The sequence below is a fragment of the Zea mays genome, chromosome 7 (assembly GCF_902167145.1).
Source record: "Zea mays cultivar B73 chromosome 7, Zm-B73-REFERENCE-NAM-5.0, whole genome shotgun sequence".
Classification (NCBI taxonomy): domain Eukaryota; kingdom Viridiplantae; phylum Streptophyta; class Magnoliopsida; order Poales; family Poaceae; genus Zea; species Zea mays.
In genome coordinates, this window is record NC_050102.1 from 179,424,535 (window position 1) to 179,441,543 (window position 17,009).

The following is a 17,009-nucleotide window of genomic DNA, read 5'->3' on the forward strand; positions in this document are numbered from 1 at the left end:
GAAACTTAGCAAAACAGTTCTCAGACCGATGAGTGGTCTTTTTGCAGTGTTCACAAGGCTGAAAGGAGGTGTTCCTAGACCTCTGAGCAGCAGCCAACACACTGCGAGAACTCACACCAGTAATAAAGGACATAGACTTCAGACGAGTCTCTTCAGCAAGCAATTCAGACAATGTCTGAGCCATGGTGAGAGTATCCAAACTGTGAAGCAGCATTGCACGAAGGGAATCAAATTCAGGTCGAACTCCCATAACAAATCTGTAGGTAAAGAACTTCTCAATAAACTTGTGGGCTGGACAAGGCACAACTGTACAAGCGGGCACCATGGAGGTCAATGCACTCATAAGACGATCAAAGGCGGAATAATATTCATCAATGGACATATCATGTTGTTCAATCACATGAGTCTGCCGCATAAGGGTATGTAAAAGAGCACCACTATCCTGAACAAATCGATCCTTCAGATGTGACCAGATAGCCTTAGAAGTGGTAAATTTGGACAGACTCATAATCATAGTTGGTTTAGTGCTATTGACCATTGCAGCCATTACCTTGCCATCATTGATCTGCCAAGTCTTGATTGCAGCAACATTGCTTCTATCAGCTGCTAAAACTGGAGAATCTTCAGTCAAATGAAATAGTAAACCGTGACCTCTTAATGCAGTCTGAACACAAAAGGTCCATTCTGGGTAATTATGCCCATCAAGCACAATATTGACAACAATAGCGTTGGCCGACATATTGAGGAGCAATAAAACAATGAAGAATAACAGATCTGAAATAGACTGGCTTGATGGTACCAAATAAAAGAAACCCTAGCGGGTGCAGCGGATGAACAGTAGATACGTCGGCTGCAGTCTTGGACGAAACCGTGCCCAGTCACAGCAGATAAATAGATCTAGCCAGGGCCGCACTCGGCTCAAATACACACAGAATCTAGCAGAGCAGGGGCCGTTGCTGACGGAGGCAGAGCCGCGACGGCGGAGTAGGGGCGGACGGTGCTGCTGGCGAATGCAGGGCTGCAACGCCGGAGCAGGGGCGGATGGCACGGTTAATGGAGCAAAGGCAGACGGAGGCAGAGCCGCGAGTCAGGCGCTGCAGACGTAGCAGGGGCGCGCACAGACGGAGGCAGATCCGTGGAGCAGAGGCGGGCGGCGCTGCAAACGTAGCAGGGACGCGCGCAGATGGAGGCAGATCCGCGAGTCAGGGTCGCGACGCCGGAGCAGAGACGGGCGACGCTGCAGACGGAGCAAAGGAGCGCAGGGGCGGGCGAACGGTGCGGTGGCCGCGACGGCGGCTGGCGCGCGCAAAGGAGCGCAGGGGCGGGCGGACAGTGCGCGGTGGTCGCGACAGCGGCTGGCCGCGCGCACAGAAGAGCGCAGGAGATGGCCGCGACGACGGCTGGGGGAGGGAGGGCCGCGACGGCGGCTGGGGATGCAAGGGCCGCGACGATGGCTAGAAAACTAGGAAACCCTAATCGTAACCTCCTCTGATACCATGTTACTAACCTTGGATTGATAATTGATGATTAGTCCCTAAGGATTGTAGGTAATATATATAGCCAGTAGGCCTGGGCCTAATGGGCCTTAACACACATAACATTTCTTGTTATTTTGTCATAAGCCTTCTCCAAGTTAATGAAAACCATGTCTAGGTCCTAATGCTCCCTATACTGCTCCATCACTTATCTTATGAAGAAAATGGCTTCCATGGTTGACCTTTCGTGCATGAAACCAAATTGGTTCATAGGGATCCTTTTTATTCCTCTCAAACAATGTTCAATGACTCTATTATAGTTTCATATTGTGGCTCAACAACTTAATTCCTCGTTAAGTGGTACAACCTCGAATATCTCTCTTGTTCTTGTAGATTGGTACCTAGAGATGGCAATGGGTAAAAACCCATTGGTATCTCTTGCCCAAAACCATACCCACGAAGAAAAAACACGCTCGCTAAAAAACCATACCCATGACGGGTACGAATTTTTGCCCAAACCCTTACTCATGCTGGTTTTGGGTACCCAACGAGTTTCCCATACCTACTAACATCAAAATGAAAAATAATTCATCGCGTAAATGACATTCAATATATTAATAAGCATGGATAAAAGAAACAAGTGATAACTAACTTTACCTTAAACTTTGTTACAAGTAGTTCATTTCAACTAGAACATATTCAATTAGTAGTGTTATGAGACATTCACAAGTTATATTGATTTTAAGGCGGGGTTTTAAAACCCATGGGTTTGCGGGTATGGGTAGTACAAGAACAAACCCATGTCCACATACTCGTTTTCAATGACTCTCTAACCTCAGATTCTTAGATCCTACACACAAAGCGTCTATTGGTGTCATCAAAAGAGTCAGTTGACTGAAAGGTTGTGTTCCCATTCTCAATATTGAACAATTTGTCAAAATACTCCCGCTATCTATGTCTGATCTCATTCTTCACTAAGAGCTGCCCCATTTCAATCTTAATGCACTTAACTTGGTTGAAGTTCCTTGTCTTTCTCTCATGGACATTAGTCATGCTACCTATATATTATTCTCTCATTTCTTTGTACTCTGATTTTGGTAAACATCCTCGTACGCCCTACCCTTTGCCAAACTTACAGCTCGCTTTATTGTCTTTTTTGCTACCTTGTACTTTTCTGTTGGAAAGAAAAAATACATTAGGAATTATTTTGCCATATGGTTGGAATCATTATTAAACTGAAGCAGCAAGAGCATGCTTACATATTTATATGGCAAAAATACTGTTGTGAATGTTTCTTCTATGGGGCAATTGATGGTTGCCCCTACTCGGGGTTGCAACTCCGTTTTTATCCCAGTTTTTTAAAGTCTGCACGTATGCCCCTCCTTTTTTGAAATGAAGAGCCAGTTTGCCCCTTTCACCACTTAACGGTGTTAACTCAGCCTGCAAAAAAATGTTCACACCATTGGTCTTCTGTTTACTAAATATTACTAAATAGGGTGTACCCAATGCCGCAGGCCCGCACCGTGCAGGGTCTGAGGAAGGGTATCTTTATGCGCCAAGCCTTACCTGCATAATATGCAGAGGGTGGGGCTCAAACCTGGGACCTTCCGATTACAGACGATAGGCTCTACCGCTGCACCAGACCCGCCCTTCATTGCTCTTATATTTACTAACCTTTTAAAAACTTGCCCCCACTTTTATATGAAAGTTTGGAATATAATTATAACATAAATCAGACCATAAGTTTTGAAAATCAATATTTGAGCTTTGAATTAAAAATATTTCGAAATCGATAAAAAATGATTTTGGCATTAAATTTCGACAAACCGAGAACAATTTATTTATAATTTTGAAAACATATTAAAACTAAAACATTTTAAAATTATAGTCTTGCCACCCCCAAACTTTTAATATTAAATTCAATTCATTTTCATCAATTTTTTCAAAATATTTTAAATCCAAAGTCAAAATTTTGGTTTTAAAAATTTGTGATCAAATTTATGTTATAATTATATTCCAAACTTTCATATTAAAATGCGGCAAGTTTATAAACATTTAATAAAAAGAGCGCAATGGTGCATGGGTATCTTTGTGGACTGATTTAACACCGCTAAGTGCTGATAATGGAATAGGGGCAAACTAGGTGTTAGTTTTAAAAAAACTACGGGCATACATGCAAACTTAAAAAAACAGGAGCAAAAACGAAGTTGCATCCTCGAACAGGGGAACCATGTAACAATTTCTTCTGTTTATGAGTAGTTAGTTTCCTGGAGTTTTCTTGTTGCACTTTGGTTTGTTTTATTCAGAACCATTAGTCCCTTATTCAAGTTTATATGATATTAACATTTATTTTAGTTTTTCCGTTTTTCTGTCGCTGTGTTCAATTTTTCGAACGGATTGATTTTTTATTTAATTTCCTACCAATATTTTTTGTTGTCTTCATTTTGTCCCATGGTTTTCTGGAAATGTTAAATTAGGAAGAGGTATGGCCTCGCAGGCAAATGTCTGCTAGGCAACATATCCCAGCCGCGAGGCGATCAGAATCAATGGTCTGGGGGCTGCTGCCTGGACGCACAACCTAACAGCCCTGTGCCACGACTGATTTACTATGGGCTTTCAGCTAACGTGAGCAATATCCCCCCTGCTCTGTTTGCAGACTGGTTGACTATTCGGATACCATCAATGATGAAAATGTTGAAGCCTCAAAAAGGATGCGATCACCTGCATCAGAGTTCACACGCATGGTCAAGTCACCACCATCGGATACCAGAGGCAATATCAGGTCATCATCTGTAGATTTTGGCAGCAACTACTCAGTCCAGAATCTTCATGCATATGCTGATGTCCAGAAGTAATTTTTTTTCTTTGAATTTGTTTCGTTTCATGTTAGTTTTGGTTAGAGTGTTGATTTTGGGTAGTGCTAACATTTTAACATGCAGCAGTAGTTAGGAAAAAAAGTGAGAGCTCTTATTGTGCCTGTTGATCATTGATACTAATAGTTGTTTTTTGTGCAATTATTACAGGTCTGATGCATCCTTTTCCAAGTTCAGAAATCAAATACAATCACGCATTGGTGGTGCATGTTCACCATCACAACAGATGTCTCATCTTTCAGACTCCAATGAACTAAACACGTTAGCTATTTCTCCACCAAAGCCTTCTATCCTTAGTGCTACCAGAAGAACAGGGATCTCTTCTTTGGATGCTACTGATGATGATCATTTGACCCCTTCAACTGAACTTGAGAGGTACTTATTATCCACTAGATGGCTTTTCACTTTTCTCTCCTTGCAACAATACTTAATTAATGATTAGGTATGTTGCCTGTTGGCGTTACTCATGAAGCATTTTGTGCAGGGAGGAACAAGCAAAAGCCAAGCGGCTGGCTCGTTTCCATGTTGAATTAAGCAGGCCAGTACAAAATACTAATGATTTTGTGAAAACAGTTAAAAGCTCTGCAGATAAGTCCAAACAAGCCACATCAGTGGGAAGAACTCCTTTGAGAACAAATGATGACACCGATGACAATACTTTGGTTGACATGGATTCCACAGCTTTGGCTGCAATAGTTGGGCTTTGCCCTGATATGTGCCCAGGTTCTTCCTTAGATCGTCTTCACACGATACTATTTAGTTATTCACATTGCCTTTTCTATATACCTTCCTCTAAACATACAGAACTAATATATCTTTTGCATATATATCCTTGTTTCCCTTTAGAACCTGAGAGGGCAGAGCGTGAGAGAAAAGGAGATCTTGATAGGTATGAAAGATTGGACGGAGACAGAAACCTAACTACTGAGCTTCTCGCTGTTAAAAAGGTACATACTACATTCCTTGTAAGCTGGCAGTATGACAGTATTTCATTTGAATTATTTCTAATCACTGATAACAAGAAGTTTGATGGAATACATTATGTGATTGTTACAGTATAATAGGACTGCTGAGAGAGATGCAGACTTGATAAGGCCTCTGCCAATTTTACAGAAGACAATGGAGTATCTTCTTAGTTTGCTGGATCACACATATGATGACAGTTTCTTGGGCTTATACAACTTCTTGTGGGATAGGATGCGAGCAATAAGAATGGATCTTAGAATGCAGCATTTCTTCAATCAAGAGGCTATTTCTATGCTTGAGATATATATCCCTGTTTTGTCATGTGTTTATTTCATCAGCCACTATGAATTTATTCTGTGGGCACCCTTATTTCCTGGAATGTTTCATCTTGAAGCTGTCTTTTGTTGAGCAGATAAGGCTCCACATAATTGCGATGCATGAATTATGTGAATACAACAAAGGAGAAGGTTTTTCCGAGGGTTTTGATGCACACCTCAACATTGAGCAGATGAATAAAACATCAGTTGAGCTATTTCAAATGTATGATGACCATAGGAGAGAAGGTGTTCTCTTCTCAACAGAAAAGGAGTTTCGGGGTTATTATGCACTGCTCAAATTAGACAAACATCCTGGTTACAAGGTGAGGCAACTTGAGCAGATCTGGTCTTTTGCGTTTTGATATTTGCTGACTCATAGATACATCTGAATTAGGTTGAACCTGCTGAGTTATCTCTGGATCTTGCTAAGATGTCTCGTGAAATTAGAGGCAGTCCAGAGATCTTGTTTGCAAGAGAAGTTGCAAGGTAGTCATACCATCAAGCATTATTTTGTGCTTATCATATTTGTACTAGCTTTCATCTAATGCCTACATTTCCTATACATTCAGAGCATGCAGAATGGGGAACTTTATTTCCTTCTTCCGTCTTGCAAGGAAAGCTACATATTTGCAGGCCTGTTTGATGCATGCTCATTTTGCAAAGGTAGAATTATTGTCTCTAAAAGCTGTTCATCAACATACCCTTTCAGTGGAATTTATTCTTCCTAAGCTCTTATATTTCCTAGGCCAACTGTGTTTGAAATACTGTAATGGCAACAAAAAAACAATGACCAACCTGGTAGGAACTAGGTGACTTCTTATTAAGAAGAAATAGGCACAATCGAACTTGGGTGGCTTACGGGTGCATCCACACTCTCAATCAACTGAGCTAGGCTCAGTTCCTATAATATAATGGAATTACCTGTGATAATGGATTTAGAATGCGAGCATTCTTTTCACAATGCAAAAAATCTACTGTGGTATAAAGATAAACTTGATTCATTTCAGTTGTTGCATGCTTACCATTGTATGTTTGTCCTATAACAATTTGGCACTCGATTGAGTGGAAAGGTTTTGCCACCCTGGCCCATTGCCGGTGACTACTGCTCAAGGGTGGCAAATTATCATCTACCTCAATGATTGGAAAAGGCACTGAACTCACTCGGTATATCATATGCCTGGCATCGTACTGCATGCTCAGTATACTTCCAACATTTTGATAACGTTACGGAAAAGCTTTACAGAGAGTAAAAGCTATATTTATATGATAAATGGAGTCCATGCACAAAGATACAGAAAATAAGAGATAGAGCTCCACAAGTTAAAAGAGTGGACAAAGAACCACCTAACCTGTCTAATTATCTAAAATCTTGAGCATCACATTGGAATTTCTAACTTTAAAATCCTCTGAACTTAATTCATCGTGACTTGATGAGTGCATGCTGTTACACATTATTTGGTTATTAGCATTAGATCATTTTGTGATAGCAGTGTCTTTCAGTACTTCTAAATCACTACTTCGGTGTACTTTCATGTAGTAGGCTGCTGTTCAATTTCAAGTGCACCTTTTTTTTTGTAAATTAACAAGCGAAGTCTCTTCCCAGCTAAGGAGGCAAGCACTCGCTTCCTTGCACAGTGGTCTTCAGAATGGCCAAGGCATCCCTATTTCGCAGGTTGTGGTGTGGCTTGCTATGGAGGTTAGTATGTTTTCTTCCTTTGGACATAAACTAATTCTGAACTGGGAACTTGTGAAATCCTTATATGCCTTCATTTTCTCTTTCAAGGACGAGGATGTTGAAAATCTATTAGAATACCATGGTTTTGGGTTGAGGCAGTATGAAGAACTGTACTTAGTCAAAGAAGGACCTTTTCTTAACAGTGAAAGTGATTTCCCATCTGGCTGTTCACAGCTTGTGCATTCTAAAAAATCGCAGAGGGTCGTTGATGATGTTTCTTCTGGGCCAGATTGTGCTCCAACTAGCAAAGAAAAGACTGTCTTTCCATATACTGGTCAACCAGTTGCTGGCAAAAGAGATCTATTTCTACCACAGAATGCTCCTGCGATTCCTCCTGATGGCAGAATGGATTTGGATCCATCATTTCCTGGGCCTATTTCAATCACTCCTGACAGACAGATTAGCCCATTGTTTTCAGATCCTTTCTCTCCAAGAGCTGCCAGCAAACTATTCAGTTCAACACATCCAAAGCCTCTCTCCCCAACTGATGGTAGAAAAGACAGGTTTTCATCTGTCCTTACTGCTGTTTCTCCACGTACTGGCAAGAGGGACATACTGTCAAAAACACCAAAAGTAGCTTCACCAAAAGCTGAAGGCAAGACCAAATTGGTTAATGGCCTTATAGCTGAAGACCAGGATAGTGGTGTTGCTGAGATCCCTCAGAAGGTAGAGATGCAAACAGACATACTGTGGTCACAAGCTAACACGCAAAACGCCAATGCTCTGGCAGAACCAATTATTTCACATCCTCTTGCAGATAGCATGTCTTTAAATTACTCCAGTATGTATGGAGCGGAAGATGACTTCAGGGCACATGTTTCTGGCATCGGTGCAGATATGGATGAGGGAACTCCACCAGATCATGAATGTCTGGTTATTGGAGCTGGATTGCCTATTAGCTCCCCTTTGTCCTATCATGAGGAATATGAGGATCATAGTATTAGTAACGGCACAAATGATGATTGGTTACCAATTGTTATGCCCGCAAAGAAACTAATTTCTGATGAAAACCTGAAAGCAATACTGAGGTTCTTTTATACTTGTTCTATTCGTTTATGCTCCCATCAGTAGAACTTTGGTGGTAACTTATAAAAGCTTGATTCCTATTGTGGTGTTTCAGGAAATGGAGGCAGCATGCTGCTGACAAGCGATTACTTAGGGAGCAGAAGAATGCTCTTGCTGTTGCAGCATTGTGTTCTCTATCACTTGGCCCACCAGTTCATAAAAGTACAACGGTAAGACATGTCATAGTTTTTTTTTCCAGTATCAGTAAATTGAGGTATCACTTTTTGTTAGACTACCCGTCTAGGGTTTGTGTTATTCCCTGTGTAATGACTGTTATACCCCTGTGTAATGGGCCTTGGCCCAGTTACTCTCTCTATTTAATATCACTCCCAACCCCTGATTAGGGCATGGGTTCTCATTCCAACATGGTATCACAGAGCTAGGTTTAGGTTTTTTTTTTCTCTCTCAGCCGTCGGTTCCAACCGACCGGCCTCCACCCAGCCGCCGCCCTCCCCTGACCCACCTCCGGCCGCCGGCCTCCCTCCCATCTCCCCGGCGCGCCGCCCTCCCCTGGGTCGCCGCTCCCGTCGGTGCGCGACCGTCGCTCACAGGGCCGCCGCCCCTGCGCGGCCGCCACTCCCCGGTGCCGCGCCTCCGACGTCCCGCCTGGTCGTGGACGTCCCTTCGTCCGAGGCCGCGCAACCCTCTGCCGCGACCACCGCTCCAGGCCACGCGCGGGCAGCCGCCCCTGGCTCCGCGACCCAGCGCCAGGAGCTCCCGCACCGCCGACCAACGCTCCCGGCCGCGCGCGGGCAGCCGCCCCGGCTCCGCGACCCAGCGCCCGGTGTCCCACGCCAGCATCCCTCCTCTGTTTCTGGACGCAGCAGGGAGCAGCCGCTCACCTCCACTGCTCCCTCCGGTGTTGTTCTTCAGGCAGGCTTCCCTACCTCGCTCCCTCCCCGACCCGGCTTCGTTCCTTGCTGTGACTTCCTCCAACCGTCGCTGCCATGGACGACACCACCTCTGCCGCCACCGGCCCCATCACCCCCGCTGCGATCAGCAGCGCGCCCGCCCATGGAGGGGCCCCCTACATCACCGGCCTTGCGCCGCTTCCTGCCGTCTCCCCGCTGACCCTGCGCCGCGGATCTCCGCCGGGGTTTCCCACCCTCGCTTCACCCACCTGGAGCCACGCCGTCACGCCCTCCGCACTTCCCACCGTCGCCTCCCCGCTCGTCGACACCCTCGCGGAGATCCAGGCCGCTGTGACGGCCTCGCGGGAGCGCGAGCGCGCCGCCTCCCTCGCCCTGGAGCGAGAGCGTGCTCTGGGTGCCGCTCTGACCACCCAGATGGCCACCACGCAGCGCCTCCTCGGTCGCCCGCCGGTCGCCCCTGTGGAACCCCCGGAGGACCCCCGCGACTCCGACCTCGACGCCGACCTCATCGCTGCTCTTCACGCTCAGGCCGCTGGTCTGCACAACATCCGGGCCCTCGTGTCCGTGGTGTTGGATCCGGCGTCTTCCCACTACCCCCGCTGGCGAGGACAGGTCCTCCTCACGCTGCGGCGGTTCGTCCTCGACGATCACGTCCTCGTCGACCACGACGCTCCACCGCCTCGCTCCTGGTGCCTCATGGACAGCGTTGTCCTCTCGTGGCTCCACGGCACCATCACCGTTGAGCTGCAGGACATCATCCGCGATCAGGCGGACACTGCTCGCCAGGCGTGGCTCGCTCTCGAGGACCAGTTCCTCGGGAATCGGGATGCGCGGGCGCTCCACCTCGACGCCCAGTTCCACCTGTTCTCTCAGGGAGACCTCTCCGTGGGAGAATACTGCCGCCAGATGAAGGGCCTGGCTGACTCTCTCCGCGATCTCGGCGAGCCAGTTGCCGATCGTACCCTGGTGCTGAACCTCCTGCGTGGCCTCAGCCCCCGCTACGGCCACCTGAAGGCTCTCATCAAGAGGAGCGTGCCCTTCCCCACCTTCCACGCCGTGCGGAACGAGCTTCTCCTCGAGGAGCTCACCATGGCGAATGAGGCACCCACTCCTGCCTCGGCCCTCTACAGCGCTCCCACCAGTGGTCAGCCGCCTTCAGGGGGCCAGGCCACCCGTCCTCCGTCGACCGGGGCTCCCACCCGCCCCCCTCCTGCCGTCTCGGCGGCCCCTCGTCCGACTTCTACGACCGACGGGGGTCGTCGCTCCCGCAAGGGCGGCCGTGGGAGCGGCGGCTCCTCTCGTGGTGGTCCCTCCGGCCGGGGTGGCGGCCACGCGTGGCCGTCCTTCTACAACCCCTGGACCGGGACCATCGCCATGTGGCCGGGCCAGGCACCGAGTACCCCCCGTCCTCCGGCGCCCGCCCTCCTGACTACTCCTCACTACGGCGCACCTCCTTATGGTGTTCCCGTCGTGCCCCAGGCTCCGCCCGCGCTCCAGCCCCCGGGGACCCACACCTCGACGCCTTGGTCCCCGCCGGCTGGTGGTTGGGACAGCACCTCCCTCGCTGCTGCTTTCAGCACCATGGCGATGACCCCACCCCCCTCCGACTGGGTGATCGACTCCGGTGCCTCGTACCACACCACCCCCACGGCAGGCACGCTCTCTCGCTCTCATCCCCCACTCCCCTCTCACCCATCCTCGATCGTCGTTGGAAACGGTTCCACTCTGCCAGTCACCTCAGTAGGTGCCTCGGTTCTCCCTGGGCCGTTTTACCTCAACGATGTTCTCGTAGCTCCCCACATCACCCACAATCTTCTTTCTGTTCGTCGATTCACTACTGACAACTCCTGTTCCATTGAGTTTGACCCCTCTGGTTTTTCTGTGAAGGATCTGGCCACCAGGACCCTTCTCGCCCGCTGTGACAGCTCGGGGCCTCTCTACCCGCTCCAGCCCCCCACCGCCGGCGTGTCTCCACCTCCTGCCTTGGTCTCCACCACCTCCTCCACCACATGGCATCGACGTCTCGGCCATCCTGGACCCGACGTCATGACCAAGATTACCAGTAGTCTCGATCGTTCATGTAGTAGGGGACATTTTGAGGGTCTCTGTCATGCTTGTCAGTTAGGCCGACATACTCGTCTCCCATTTACTACTTCTTCTTCTCGGGCTGAGCAGGCTTTTGATCTGGTTCATTGTGACCTTTGGACCTCCCCTGTACTCAGTCTTTCTGGTTATAAATATTATCTGGTGATTTTGGATGATTTTTCCCATTTTCTCTGGACCTTCCCGCTTCGGTTGAAGTCGGACACATTCACCACCCTCACACACTTCTTCACCTGGGTATCCACTCAGTTTCGTCGCCCGGTCCGTGCTCTGCAGTGTGACAATGGCCGCGAGTTCGATAACAACGCCTCTCGCTCCTTCTTCCTCACTCATGGCGTCCAGTTGCGTCTCTCGTGCCCCTACACTTCTGCCCAGAACGGCCGAGCCGAACGCATGATCCGCACCACCACTAATATGCTCCGCTGTCTCCTCTTCCAGGCGTCTCTCCCCGCCAGCTACTGGGCAGAGGCCCTGCATACTGCCACCCACCTCCTCAACCGTCTTCCCTCGACGGCGGTACGCCACCCTACCCCCCACTTCGCCCTTTACGGCACAACCCCTTCCTATGACCACCTTCGCGTGTTCGGCTGTGCCTGCTACCCTAACACTTCTGCTACTGCTCCACATAAGCTTTCTCCTCGCTCCACCCGCTGTCTATTCCTTGGCTACTCCCCTGACCACAAGGGGTACCGGTGTCTGGACCTCACCTCCCACCGCATCATCATCTCTCGTCATGTCGTCTTTGACGAAGATGTGTTTCCCCTTGCTGGCTCCACCCCACCCACCGATCTTGACTCCCTCCTCGAGTCCGATCCGATTCCTCCCCCACCTTCGGCTCCCCGTCTTGCGCCGTTACCTGCTCCTCGTGCGGCCCCCACGACCTCTTCCGCGCCACGCGCGGCCCCGTCGACCCCGCCTGCGCCACGCGCGGCCCCGTCGACCCCGCCTGCGCCGCGCGCGGCCCCGTCGACTCCGGCTCGATTCGCCAACCCCGCCCTCGTCTACCATCGCCGCGGCCACGCCACTACCTCGGCACCCCCCGACGCGTGCCCATCGACGAGCGCGGCCCGCTTCGCCGACCTCGCCGTCGTCTATCACCGCCGTGAGCCGGCCCCTCCAGCCGCTCCCGACGTTCCGGTGGCTCACTCCGAGTCATCCGTATACCACCCGGTCGCCATCCATCGCGACCCCGGGCACGTCCACCCGATGGTGACTCGACGCGCTGCTGGCGTTCTCCGCCCCGTCGACCGGCTCATCCTGGCAGCCGCTACGACCAGCACTCCACCCGACGCTTCCCCGGTACCCTCCTCCGTTCGCACTGCCCTCGCCGACCCACACTGGCGTCGCGCTATGGAGGAGGAGTACGCGGCCCTCTTGGCCAACCACACTTGGGACCTGGTGCCGCGTCCACCAGGCACCAACGTGGTCACCGGCAAGTGGCTATTTCGCCACAAGCTGACCTCAGACGGCTCCCTCGACCGCTACAAGGCCCGTTGGGTCCTTCGGGGCTTCACCCAGCGCCCCGGAGTGGACTACGACGAGACCTTCAGCCCTGTCGTCAAGTTCGCCACTGTTCGCGCTGTCCTCTCCCTCGCCCTCTCCCGCGACTGGGCGATCCATCAGCTCGATGTCAAGAATGCCTTCCTCCATGGCACTCTGACGGAGACTGTCTACTGCAGCCAGCCCACCGGCTTCGTCGACGCTGACCGTCCGGACCTGGTTTGCCGGCTGAACCGATCCCTGTACGGCCTCAAGCAGGCGCCACGGGCTTGGTACAGCCGCTTCGCCTCCTACCTGGCCTCCGTCGGCTTCGTCGAGGCCAAGTCGGACACGTCCCTGTTCATCTACCGGCGCGGCGACGACACCGTCTACCTCCTGCTCTACGTCGACGACATTGTGCTCACGGCATCCACCGCCGACCTCCTTCACCGCACGATCGTCGCCCTTCAGCGGGAGTTCGCGATGAAGGACCTGGGGCCCCTCCACCACTTCCTCGGCGTCACCGCCGAACGTCGGCCTCAGGGTCTCTTCCTCCACCAGCGCCAGTACGCCATCGACATCCTGGAGCGGGCTGGCATGTCTGACTGCAAGCCCTGCACCACGCCTGTCGACACTCAGGCGAAGCTCTCTGAGGACGACGGGCCTCCGGTCGCCGACGCGACGTCCTACCGGAGCCTCACCGGCGCACTCCAGTACCTCACGTTCTCCAGGCCCGACATCGCTTACGCCGTCCAGCAGGTGTGCCTCCACATGCACACTCCGCGGGAGCCCCATCTCACTGCACTCAAGCGGATTCTACGCTACCTCCGCGGCTCCCTCGACTACGGCCTCCTACTCCGCCCATCCCCGACGACGGAGCTCGTGGTCTACACCGACGCTGACTGGGCTGGCTGTCCCGACACGCGCCGGTCCACCTCCGGCTACGCCGTCTTCCTGGGCGCCAACCTCGTCTCTTGGGCCGCCAAGAGGCAGCCCGTCGTCTCTCGCTCCAGCGCTGAGGCCGAGTACCGTGCTGTGGCCAACGGCGTGGCCGAGGCTTCCTGGCTGCGCCAGCTCCTCCACGAGCTTCACAGTCCCCTCCAGCGCGCCACCCTCGTCTACTGCGACAATGTCAGCGCGGTCTACCTCTCCACCAACCCCGTGCAGCATCAGCGCACGAAGCATGTGGAGATCGACCTCCACTTCGTCCGCGAGCGTGTCGCTGCCGGTGACGTCCGCGTTCTCAGCGTCCCCACCACGCTTCAGTTCGCCGACATCTTCACCAAGGGGTTACCGTCGAGTGTCTTTTTAGACTTCCGATCCAGTCTCAACATCTGTACAGGATAGAGTTGTGACTGCGGGGGGGTGTTAGACTACCCGTCTAGGGTTTGTGTTATTCCCTGTGTAATGACTGTTATACCCCTGTGTAATGGGCCTTGGCCCAGTTACTCTCTCTATTTAATATCACTCCCAACCCCTGATTAGGGCATGGGTTCTCATTCCAACACTTTTCTTCTCTCGCTGCATTATAAATATCACTTTCTGCAAGATAAAAATTAAATTGGATGGAATTGTGTACCTCTATTATTAATTGATAAATCATCGAACTTTGGTGAAATTTCTGTGTGAACTGATGTTTTAGTGATTTTTTCTAGTGTTGTTAAAAAGTGATAATGATTAAGACTTGTGTACTATACTACTATGAAGGTGTCTAAGCTAGCAGTTGAAGAACTAGATATTGGCCACGCCTTTAAAGAAAGACAAGCAAGAAAGCAAAGGTCCTGGTCACGGCTAAATGTTTCGGAGCTGTCTGGTCCCATTCTAAATGAAAATAACCCTGATGCTAGATGCCTCTGCTGGAAGTTGCTTGTACTTGTTCCACCGGGTATGGAATCCCAGACCAACAGTTTTGTCTCAAAATGGTTACTTAGAAAGCTCATGGGTTATGGAATCGGAGATATTGGATTGGTTGTTTCTTCAGCAGGCCTATCAATTTGGACAGAGTGGATCAGTTTTCCAAATGCATGTTGTTTGTCTGTTGTTAGGGCCAGCGATCAGCAAGTTATTGATAATGATATTGCTAACAGTACAAGCTGTATAGTATTTGTAGTGTCTGAAAGCATTTCATGGGAAATGCAGAAGGAACGGTTTAACAGTCTTTTAGCCTACATACCAGATGAATCCAATCTTCCCCTTCTGATTTTCAGTGGCGATACATATAACGAAGGATATGAGTATGCGTCAAAGTACATCATCAACAGGCTTGGCCTCAATGGTCTTAACAGAGGAAAGATCGGTTTGTCTTTGGTTATTTTTCTTGTTGAAAACTACACAGAAGACCATGCCAATGGTTTCTTTGATGATGACAAACTGCGTGAGGGCCTGAAGTGGCTGGTAAGTAGTTTGCCAGTGCAGCCTGATGTCACTCTTGTGAAGACCCATGAATTGCTTCTGGAATACTTGAATCCACAACTTGAGCTGCTTAACACCCATGTTGCACCTGGAGCTGGTCCTGGCGATTGCATTTCAGTATTCAACAATGCTGTCAATCAACTTGCAGAAGAGATTTTGGCTGCAGCAAACACAAACTGTAGCCAATGGCCAGCTCCCGAGATTGGTCTTCTGGAGAGAACAAGCAATGAGAGGATATATGCAGAAATGTCCTTGCCTAGCATTGGATGGTCTTCGCCATCAAGGATCCAGCCACTGCTTGCAGCCATTAATAGCTGCAAGATTCCAGAGTTCAGTTACGATCTATCTTGGCTAAACCATGGTTCTCACATGGGCAAGCAGATCCAGGATCAGAAGAAGTTACTTGAGGAGTGCTTGGCGAGATACTTGACCGAATCAGCCCGGCTGTTAGATGAAAGCCAGGTGGTCACCGAAGTGAATGTTATGGTGCAGAATTGTGTTGGCCTTGAACTCCGGGATTCGTCTTACTATCTCGCTCCCAGATGGGTGGCGATCTTCCGTCGTATTTACAACTGGAGGCTAGCAAAGCTCTCTACCGGAAAGTTCTCAGAAGCTTATGTTCTGACTCAGCACCTGTATCAGGCTCCTGCAGCAGCTGGCTCAAATGGTACCACACAAGGGCTTACTGCTAACACCGCCAGCAGCGATGCTGTGGATCACATCATGATGCCTGCTGTTTCAACCGGCATCACACTAGACGAAATCATTGAGATCAGTTGTGACCTCGATGCTGTTGATGCGCAGCCCGTAACTCTGGCACCACGACTGCCTGTGCATGTTCATGAAGAACCTCAGGCACTTGCTGACAACAACGGCGTGCATGGAGTTGATGAAATGTACATACCAAGAAGAGTAGAGTTGGGAGAGGTGATGCCCATCGAGACAGACGACAAGCTTTCCCAGCTAAGAGTAGAGTTGGGCGAGGTGATGCCCATCGAGACGGACGACAAGCTTTCCCGGCTACTGGAGCAGTGCACCAAGCTGCAGGACAGGATCGATGAGACACTTTCCATATACTTTTGAGCCCCGTAGTAAGGCTGGAAGGGTTTTGTTACACCATCCTTCCACATTTGTTGTAACTTGTAAAACTAGATTTTGTGGAAGTGAAAACTAACACTGCCAAGTTAAAGCGTTCTTGTTTCGCAGGAATGAAATATAGAAGCGTCATTTTTCTTCTCGAATCATGTCATTGTCAGTAAAGTACCTAAAGCACGATTTGGGTCAGACCAGCCCGGTGCGAGCATAACTGTATTGCGTGCACAGCTATTGACGCTCCCACGCTACCGTAGTCCGCTTTGTCACTCCCTGCAGGGCCTGACAGTAAATTTTGGGAAGAACAACAAATTTTCAGCCAGTCACTGAATAAGTTACTTCTGTTTATGCTTGCAGAATTTAAAATTTTGGTGCACCTACACTTTCCATGTCTCGGATATGCACAATGATTATCGTTATATCATCTGTCCTATTTTCGTGCTCCAGCCATAGTTTGTATGACTCTGCAGCGATTGCTGAGCAGGCATCTCGAGGATCTTGATACGTGGCAACCTGTAGGAAACAAGGAAGAATTTAACATTAGCGACACAGATAAAGCCAATCAAGAAAAATTGCATATTTATCATTGGTTCATAACTGAAAAAGTTCTAGCAGTCATG

The 17,009-nt window shown here is 49.7% G+C and overlaps 1 pseudogene across 2 annotated transcripts; it reads left to right on the forward strand.

Moving 5' to 3' along the window:
- Positions 1–4,009: 4,009 nt before the first annotated feature.
- LOC103634424 (SAC3 family protein B) lies at positions 4,010–16,538 on the forward strand (annotated as a pseudogene). 2 transcript variants are annotated; one of them, XR_004549239.2, is made up of 11 exons: positions 4,010–4,326; positions 4,499–4,723; positions 4,833–5,071; positions 5,195–5,295; positions 5,405–5,954; positions 6,026–6,117; positions 6,201–6,294; positions 7,235–7,327; positions 7,415–8,394; positions 8,487–8,601; positions 14,593–16,538. The product of XR_004549239.2 is annotated as an SAC3 family protein B, transcript variant X1 (transcript). The 2 variants fall into 2 exon arrangements; XR_004549240.2 differs by having other exon boundaries at positions 4,010–4,257.
- Positions 16,539–17,009: the final 471 nt, after the last annotated feature.